At 38.3% G+C, this 9,831-nt stretch overlaps 1 long non-coding RNA gene across 1 annotated transcript; it reads left to right on the top strand.

Moving 5' to 3' along the window:
• Positions 1-2,450: 2,450 nt before the first annotated feature.
• LOC116423546 lies at positions 2,451-9,557 on the top strand. The gene is made up of 3 exons (XR_004234155.1): positions 2,451-2,614; positions 2,993-3,131; positions 9,050-9,557. It is a non-coding gene; the product is annotated as an uncharacterized LOC116423546 (long non-coding RNA).
• Positions 9,558-9,831: the final 274 nt, after the last annotated feature.

Below are 9,831 nucleotides of genomic sequence, written 5' to 3'. Positions count from 1 at the left end.
ATGTTTCTTCTGAAAGTAACCAATTCTATAATAGGTTAGTTCTTACTATTAGGAAACTTTTTCTAATATGAAGCCTGCATTTTCTTCTGTGCAACTTCTTCCCATTATTCCTATTTTTGACATTGAAGCTAAACAAAAAAAATCTAATCCCTTTTTTTTCATAATAGCCCTAAATACATGAAGACTCCTCTTCACCCTCCCAGTCTTCTTTTCCCCAAGTGGAACATTCATAGTGTTTTCAAGTAATATACTCTATGATATGAACTTGATATTCCGTCACCATCTTTGCCACCTTGCCTACCAGAGAGATGTTAAACGGTTTGCCCAGGGTCACACAGCTAGTAAATTTTTGAGACAGAATTTAAACTCAGGCCTTCCTGACTCCAAATCCAGAATTTTATTTACTAAGCTTTCTAGCTGCCTCAGATTAAACAAAGGTAGCCTTGTTCACCTCACTTCAAGTTCTTGTTTTGATACATACTAACTGTATTGTTGGTGGAATTGTGAAATGATCCAGCCATTCTGGAGAGCAATTTGCAAGTATGTCCAAAGGCCTATAAAGCTGTGCATATTCTTTGAGCCAGCAGTCTCACTACTTGGTCTGTATCCCAAAGAGATCATAAAAAAGGGAAGAGGCTCCACATGTGCAAAAATTTTGTAATAGCCCTTTTTGTGGTGGCAAGGGACTGGAAACTGAGTGGATGCCCTTCAGTTGGGGATTAGCTGAATTAAGTTATGATGTATGAGTGTAATGGAATACTTTTGTTCTATATGAAATGATGAACAGGCTGATTTCAGAAAGGCCTGGAAAAATTTTATTAACTGATGGTAGGTGAAGTGAGTAGAACTAGGAGAACATTGTACACAGAAACAAGAAGATTATGTGATGATCAACTGTGATGGACTTGGTTCTTTTCAACAATGAGGTGACTCAAGACAATTCCAATAGACTTGTGATGGAGAGAACTATGTGCATCCAGAAAGAAGTCTGTGGGTACTAAATATGGATCACAACACAATAGTATCACCTTTGTTGTTATTATTGTTTGCTTGTTTGTTTATTCTTTCTCATCCCCCCCTTAATCTGCTTTTTCTTGTACAACATGACAAATATTGAAATATTTTTAAAAGAATTACATGTATTTAACCTATATCAGATTGCTTTCTGTCTTGGGAAGGAAATTGTTAAGGAGGGAGAAAAATTTGGAACACAAAATCTTATCAAAATGAATGTTGAAAACTAGCTTTACATATATTTGGAAAATAGAATACAGTTGATACATACTAGCTGTGTACCTCAGACAAGATGCCTTACCTCTCACTGCTCCAAGGCAGATTTCTCAGATTCTAAGTTGCCAGTCAGGTATTAGTCTACATTGGGAGAAGGTTTCCTCATCTTTACTTATGAAAATACAGGCCTGGACCAAGAGAACAGTGTCCTTCTTAGGTCTAATTTTTAAAGCATTATTCCCTGATGAGCTGCAAGTTGTTAGGATTGGGATTGGCTCTCATCACAGTGAGAGAGGAAGAAAAGCAGCTGAGTAAAAGAATTCACTATCAGGATCTTTGTCTTGATGACCTACATCTGTTCATCTGCCTAGTTTTTCTTGATTCCCCAGTTTCTGCCTATCCCATGTGTCCAATTGCTTTCATGAACTTTTGACTGGTTGACATATGCTGCCCTGTCAGGTATTAGAGATTTCTTCATTGCTTACTCTTTTCATGAATAATAGCATGGCTTTGTCCCTTGGAACTTTTATTTTCTTAATTTATCCAGCATCTGACTTCATGGGGACCCTGATCTTTTTTTGTACTGTTTCCCAGTAATAAGGGAATAATGCTATGTATGATGTGCATATATCATATATGTTTATAGATATGATATCTATTGTTATCTCTGTGTATCAGTTTATCAATGTATCAATATATCCATCCATCCATCCATCTATCTATCTATCTGATAGAGTATATAGTCTACTTTCTCAGGCACCTCTATTGGGGGGAGGGAGGAAGAAGGGAGGGAAGGTGGTAAGTTACCTGGAATGACAATTACAGAATTATATGACATGGTTCTTGCCCCTAGTATGGAACTTTGTATCTTGAATCCTTCTCAAAAACCTTATGACTCCTCAGAAATCTAGCTGAGTTGAAGATAGATTTCCTGTGAATAGTTAGATTTTTTTCAAATGTTCTTTTTGTGTGTAGGTAATAATGCCATTTGCATCAAGTCATGGACCATTCATTGCAAAGTCTCCTGGATGAGTTTGACATAAATAATATCTGCTGGACAGATTATAACCTGCATTTGAATAAGTAGTGTATAGAATTTGTTTCATGATTATGTTTACTTGGGACATCAAGTTGGTCTAAGAATTAAACAAAAGGAGGAGAGTATATTGGATTGACTTTAGGAAACTAAAAGCTTCTTTAATGACTCCAAATAAGAGCCCATGTTCTTAACATCAGTGTCCTATAGGTATTATAAGATGACTGCCTGATATGGAGCAGCCCAGTGTGTGAAGAACTTGAGATGCTTATCAGAACACAATGGAGAAGCACAGGGTGAATATGAGAAGGCTACTTATTGAGCACCTAGCATGTATCAGGCAGTGTGGTAAGCATGTTATAAATGTTCTTTTTTTTTCCTTTTCTTTTTTTTTTTTATTATAGTAACTTTTTATTGACAGAATCCATGCCAGGGTAATTTTTTTACAACATTATCCCTTGCACTCACTTCTGTTCCGATTTTTCCCTCCCACTCTCCACCCCCTCCCCTAGATGGAAAGCAGTCCTATATATGTTGAATATGTCCTAGTATATCCTAGATAACAAATGTTCTTTCATTAATTTTATTCCATAAAACTTAAAAAGCTTTCCCTTTCACAAACAAAACCAATAATACAGCTAAGGTAAGAAGAAAAGCAGGAAATGTGAGGGAAAAGAAACCTTTGCCATTAACTTCTCTGATAATGGTCTTTTTTCTGTCATATAGGGAACTGAGCCAAATTTACAAGAATAAGAGGCATCCATCCCCCAACTGATAAAAGGACAAGATAAAAGGTCATCTGAGATATGAACAGTTTTCAGAAGAAATCAAAGCCATCAACAGTCATATGAAAAAATTTAAATCGGTAATAATTGAAGAAATATACATAAAAACAACTCTGAGATATCACCTCACACCCACCAGATTAGCTAACGACAGAAAATGAGAATTAAGGATTGTAGGAATTTCCAGGAGAGAGCCAGGTCCACGTCCTCCCTAGCATTTGCCACAGGAGACCCACCCAATATAGTGACTTCCTTGTCTCTGGAAATATCAAGGATAATAGTGGAATATTCAAACTTAGACTAATCCTAACCATATGATTATCCATATTCTCTTCTTCTTAGACATTTATCTGATGATATCTTTTACTCCTGTTCTTTTTCAAAACTCCTCTTTGGTTACAGTGGGGATAGGCTTGTGATTAGACTCTAGCTGAACTATACTGGCTCAATGTTTGGCACTGATTGGTCTGAGAGAGCATAGTATTATATCATCAAATACTTATTAGTTATGTGACCTGTGCAAGTTTCTTAATTTCTGTCAGCCTCAGTTGCCTCATCTGTAAAGTGAGAGTGATGATAATAAAGCTCATCTCAAAGGGTTTTTGAGGGGTTAAGAGGAGATAACTTATGTAAAGTGTTTTGAAAATTTTAAAATTATTTATGTGTATATATAATATTTACATTATATTATGTAAATTAATTAATTAAATGTTTAATTAAATCATAGATGTGTACAATATATATTTATATTTAATATTATATAATGTATTAATATATTTAATATTATATATAATACATTAGCAGCTTATACTAATAAAATGGTTGACTAAAGTAGGACAAAAGCTATAAAGGAATGACAGTAGAAAACAACGTATTAGGGAGATACAGAAAACCTGAATCTAATGCCAAGATATTGGTGCACAGTGGTGAAATCTGTCCAAAAATTGAAAAAAAAATGTACCTTGGGTCACTTAGTGCCTCTGGCAAAATTTATTCTGTTTTTTGTGCCTTTTGAGCAAAAGTAGCAGCTGACCCTTTGCTTTAAAGGGTAATAACTTCACAGCTGATCCAGGTTACCAGTGCCAGCAGGAGGTCAGGAAGACAGATGCCCTGTGGCTGAAGGATTAGCAGGACTCTCAGAGTGCCAGCCTGGGGAAGGGAAATGAAAGGAGGGAGGAGGAAATTGGAGGAGAGGTGGATTAGGATGTCAGGAAGTAGAGTGGCTGATGAGCATAAGGGAAAAAAAATTGAGCTGATGGATGTCAAATCTAAGAGAGGTATATCCTAAATCAATGCTTCAATGTAGAAATGGCACTGGTTTATAAAACTTGGACTAACTAGGATCACAGAAATAGGATTACAAATGGAAAGAAGTGAAGTAAAAGGGATCTGAGAGATCATCTCTTATCCAACACTCTCATTTTACAGATGAGGGAACTGAGGCAGAGGATGAAATGACTTTCCTAAGTTGGCATAGTTAAATGACAGGTCAGTGACCAGAACCCAGCTCACCTGACTCTTCATTTAGTGCCTTTTTACTATATCATTATAATATTACATAACAACTAGCATTTATGTAGTGTTTTAAGGTTTGCAGAATAGTTTGCATATATCATCTCATTTATCTTTACAACAACCCTATGAGGTGGATATTATTATTATTATTCCCATTCATAGTTGAGAAAACTGAGATTGAGAAAAGTTAAATGATTTGTCCAAAGTCACATAGCTAATGAATGTCTGAGGTTGGGTTTGAACTCAGGCATTCCTGAGTCTAGGCCCAATACTCTGTTCATTGCATCATCTAGCTGCCTCTTTAATAGGAATTGAGTAATGAGTTCAGTTTGGAGTTGTGGAATTGGAGCTATGTAGCAGGAAATTTCAATTCAAGAACTACCTATTAAGCTCAAGGGAGTGGAGTACTATGTATATAAAGATAAAATAAAGCAATCCCTGCTTGGGGAAAACAAAAACTATGATAATGTAATGAATGAATGGGAAACACAGAGGTGATCCAGGAATGGGAATGGGTCATGGGCCAGTGTTGAGCTTGCAGATAGAAGAACTTAATTGAACTGAGGTAGAATACTGAATTAGTGGGACGCATTTAAGTTGAAGACGCAGAAGACAAAACTGGGCCACAAGTTATCTAGCAATTAACAACCAACCTGCTTTCACTAAGAATGATGAAGTAGGCATTGTACAACTAGGAATGACAGTGCCTGCCGACAAGGAGCTTACATTCTTCTGGGGGATACAGGTGCACATACAAGTACATGAAATACATAAAATGGAATGATTTTCTCCCCATGGATGGAGGGTGGAGGCAATCAAGAAAGTTTACTTAAAGGAGATGGAGTTGAAATGAGCCTTGAAAGGAGCTAAGATCAATAGGCAGGAGAGGAGGCATGCCAATTTTTGGACAGTCTCATTAGATTTATTCATTTAGTTTTTTTTTTAACTATGTTAAAAAAAAGAAAAGCCTTTTGCTCTCTCCACAGACCATCATCACTCTGTTTTGCATCTCTTAAACCTCCCAAGATATTTTGGGGTTTACTGTCTAGATTTTTCTCTTAAGGACCAAGTTTTAAACCAAAACCAAACTGATTCTTATTGGCCACTAATAGCTCCTAGGCCAAGCCCTATTTAGTCATTGTTTGGGTCCTGACTGACTCAGGTTGAATGAAAATAGCAGTCATTTCTGCTTTGTCCAAAAACCCTGAGAGCCTTCCCCTTTCAGATTCATTCATTCATTTTTAGATAGTTTTAGGCTAGATAAAAGAGGAGGTTCTTTTACTGAATTGCTACCTAGCCTTAATTACTGAATGGGTACAGCCTCAGTCAAACTGAAATCTGTTGAAGACTTTAGTTTAAAAAGGCCAACGTCTCCCACTGCATCGAGGGCCATCTCTAGTCATCCTGATCTATATCTTGCCACTGAACACAGGTAGCTTGAGGGGAAAGTGAAGCAGGGGACCTTGCCCAGCTCTCCCTCACTCACGTCCAATTCACTTGCATGTCATGGCATCACCTCCCTGATGTCATGGTCCTCTTCCAGAATGAAGGACAAACAATAATAATAAAGAAAGCTAAGAAACCCAGAGTCAATAGGTAGGGGAGGAAGTATTAATAAGAGAATCAAAGAATGGATCTATCAAAAGAAGAGGTCATTCCCAGAAGCAAAGCATCATGGGAGTGATTAAAATCTTGCCTGTATTGGAAAGGAGAGCTTGACTTGAGAGTTCTGTCAGACTTCCAGGATTCAATGTCAGACTGGTAAATTTTAAGCAGCAAAACTGGTGAAAAGAGATCTTAATTTTCAAGGTGCTAAGCACAAGGCAGATATCAGAGAGGTCTTAGAAGGGAATGAGTCAAGACCTATACTAGGAAGAGAGGGTTTCTCTTACCCTGGGGCAAGAGAGAAATGCCATGTCCAGAGGGAAGGTTGTATGTCTGTCTGTGAGTGCATGCATGCATGTGTCCATGTATGTACTCTGGTATTTAAAGTCCTTCACAATCCAGTTGCATTCTCCCTTTCTAGGGGGATTACCCAGGACTCTTTGTTGTGCTCAATAAATTCCAGTCCAGTTGTTCCACTTGCTATTCTCTGTGTCTGACATTGCTTCTTCTCTCTGTGGCCTTTACTTTGGTCATCCTCAGTACATTGAATACTCTTACTCTTAACCTTGACCGCCAGTTGCAAGAGGCCTTTCTTGATTTCTTCACTTGGTCCTGTCCTATTGTATTTTCTTATTGTTGTATACATTCTTTTCTCCCAGTGAGCGTTTTAAGGGGCAAGGACTATTTAGTTTGTCTTTCTACCTCTAGTTCTTGGAACAGTGTCAGGCATATAATGGACATGTAATACATACTTGTTGAATTGAATTGGAAAGTTGGGCAAGATATAAGTTTATTGAGTAGAGAATATTACTGGGATCCTATTTGTTACAGAAATACTTGGAGGATGAAGGTTGACATAAGGTTACCAGAAGAAGACATAAAATGCTTTAACTCAAGCTTTACTGATCTAGAGTTTGTTGTGACATGGGAGCCATCTGCCAGTGGCTGCTGGAGGTCTAACTCAGACCTGTAGAATGGATCTCTTCATGTAAGAGGATGAGGATGAGGATGAGGATGAGGATGAGGATGAGGATGAGGATGAGGATGAGGATGAGGATGAGGATGAGGATGAGGATGAGGATGAGGATGAGGATACAAGGAGACTGAGAGGCAGTTACGTTCTCTGACCTCTCTCCTCTTCCCTCTGCCTTCAATTTATTTCATTCCCAATCTACAAGCAACACCTGTGTCAGTAAAGACTGCTTTGCACCTCCTTCAGATGTTATGATCCACAGCTGTGGAGGTTCTCAGAGAACTCACCTGCCCCTTCACCTGGGCATGGTCCTTAACATATAATGTTCTCTTAGTTCTGCTCACTTCACTCAGCATTTGTTATATACACACATGCACAGACATTTATGCATATGTGTGTATGTAAAAATTGTAATTATATATATGTAACAAAATATATGTGTTACTAACCCAAGAGTTACTAATCTAAGGTTTGTGAATTTGTTATACACAGAGACATGCTTATTTCATGTGTTTATGTAATAACTTGTTATATACACATATGTAACAAAATGTATATATAGGTTACTCATGCAAGGGTTACTAATCTAAGGTTCATGAATTTCTTATACAGAGAGAGACACACACATATATATATATTATGTATGTTTATGCAATAACTTGTTATATGCACATATATAGCAATATGTATATATGTAGGTTACTCATGCAAGAATTACTAATTCAGAGTTCATGAATTTATTATGTATATGAATTTTGTTACATATAGACATTTGTAATAATATGTTACCAAATTTGTAAATCCTAGGACAGTACCTGGAATTAAAGGGTTGTATATATGTATGTGTATATGTGTATAAATATATGTGTACATACATTACTATATATTTTTATAATTGTTTTTCAAGAAAAATGGTTTCCTTTGAAATCCCACACATTTTATTATATGAATTTGGAAACATTATTTTGCAAAAGGGTCCATAGACTCCATCAGACTGCCAAAGGGGGTTCACAACCAAGAAAAGATGAGGAAGATGGCTGGAGCTGCCTTTTCCTGTTTTGGAAACTGGAGTTATGGATACTGGACTGATGAAAGCTTTCTAGGATCTTCTTAAAATGGAATGAGGGTGGATAGGGAGTAAGGGAAGAAATCTTGCTTAAGTGCTTTTCAATGTCCAGACACTGGAGAGCCAGCAGAAGAGAAGGGCTAGGGTTCAGGCTTGGATTCTGAATCCAGAAGGTCTGGGTTAAAGGGCTGGAGCATGGAAAGGACAGGGCATGGCTTTCTGGGTTTGCTGAAGCAGACTGCATTTTGCCTTTGTCTGTAACTGAAGGGTAAGGAGACAGAATGGATACACATCGAATCTTTTAGTACTGTGAATGGAGACACATGCTTTATTTTCTGCTAATTCAGTCTGGGAAGGCTAGTTCACTCTCAGGCACACAGATAATGATCCTCAGTGGCAAGGCCAAGCCACAGCCTGGGACATCCACCCAGATCTTTTTAGTCCCTTGCATTTTACTGGCAGTATTGCCTGCAATTGGGAGACTGTCCCTGGGTCCCTTGCAGCTGGAATCTCTCTGTACCACAGCACGGGATAGGGAAGGAGGAGGTGGGTGCCTTCCTCAGAAGGAGATGGGGAGGCTAGGGTGTATTCACGTGGGCACTGCTCTGCCACTTCCCAAAATAGGATGACTCTGCTCTGTAAGCCCTCTGTGCCAGCTGTGCTGAGAGAACAGTTCCCTCCTTCAGTTTGCCAGCTAAGCAAAGGTCAAGGTGGTGATGGTGTGAGGCTGAGCAGCACGCTGGTATTGAGAGTCACTGAGAATAGCGGTGGATATAGTTAATGACTTGGATTCACCTTTAGGACTCCAAAGGTGATCATGGATCTTTATTCTTATGCAGGGAGAGATCACTTCCATAAGGCATTCTGGGGAGATACTCTGTTATGCCAGACCATTAAGTACAATGTCCAGAGAGCACCTGGGAAAGCACAGGTAACTTTACAGATCAAAGCCTTTTTATAAGATGATCTATTCAGTGATGCTACAATTAAATCAACCTTATTTCTCCCAGATTTTCTTCTTCTGTTGGATCTTAACTTGGAAGAGAGTATTTCATTCCAAGGGCCTGGTCAATAAGGCCAGACTTTCACAAAACTGGTAAGCAAGGAAAGTTTGGTTTGGTTGGACTCCCCCCTTTCCCCCCAGTGCCCTTCCTCTCTTCTACATCAATCTCATCTTGCTCTAGGCTAGATGTCAACTAATTCTAATTTAATATCATAGATTTAGAGCTCACAGGGACCTTAGAGATTATCATGGTCACACTCCTCAATTTGTAGATGAACAAACTGAGGCCTAGAGAGGTTGAAGGAATAGTTCACACAGCTACAAATAGGATCTGAACTCAGGTTCTCCAATTCTCAATCTCACCTCTTTTTACCTACCATACTGCTTCCTTGTTGTCCAAGAAATCTCTGATTTTCACACCTAGGATTTCCCAATCTGGTGAATTGCCACTGCTCTAACCATATCCTCCCCTCTTGTCTGCTACTGTCTCCTTCTTGCCCTGATACCTCTTTTTTTTTTTTCAGACTCTTTATATCTGAGTTAACTCCTATGTCTGGACATTTCCAAACTAGGAATAAAGCTTCCTTGATAATTTGTTCTCATATCTAAGGTAGAAAA

The sequence above is a fragment of the Sarcophilus harrisii genome, chromosome 4, assembly GCF_902635505.1.
Source record: "Sarcophilus harrisii chromosome 4, mSarHar1.11, whole genome shotgun sequence".
In the NCBI taxonomy this organism is placed as follows: Eukaryota; Metazoa; Chordata; class Mammalia; order Dasyuromorphia; family Dasyuridae; genus Sarcophilus; species Sarcophilus harrisii.
Note: the sequence above shows the minus strand (reverse complement) of the source record. Positions and strands in the feature narration are given on the sequence as shown.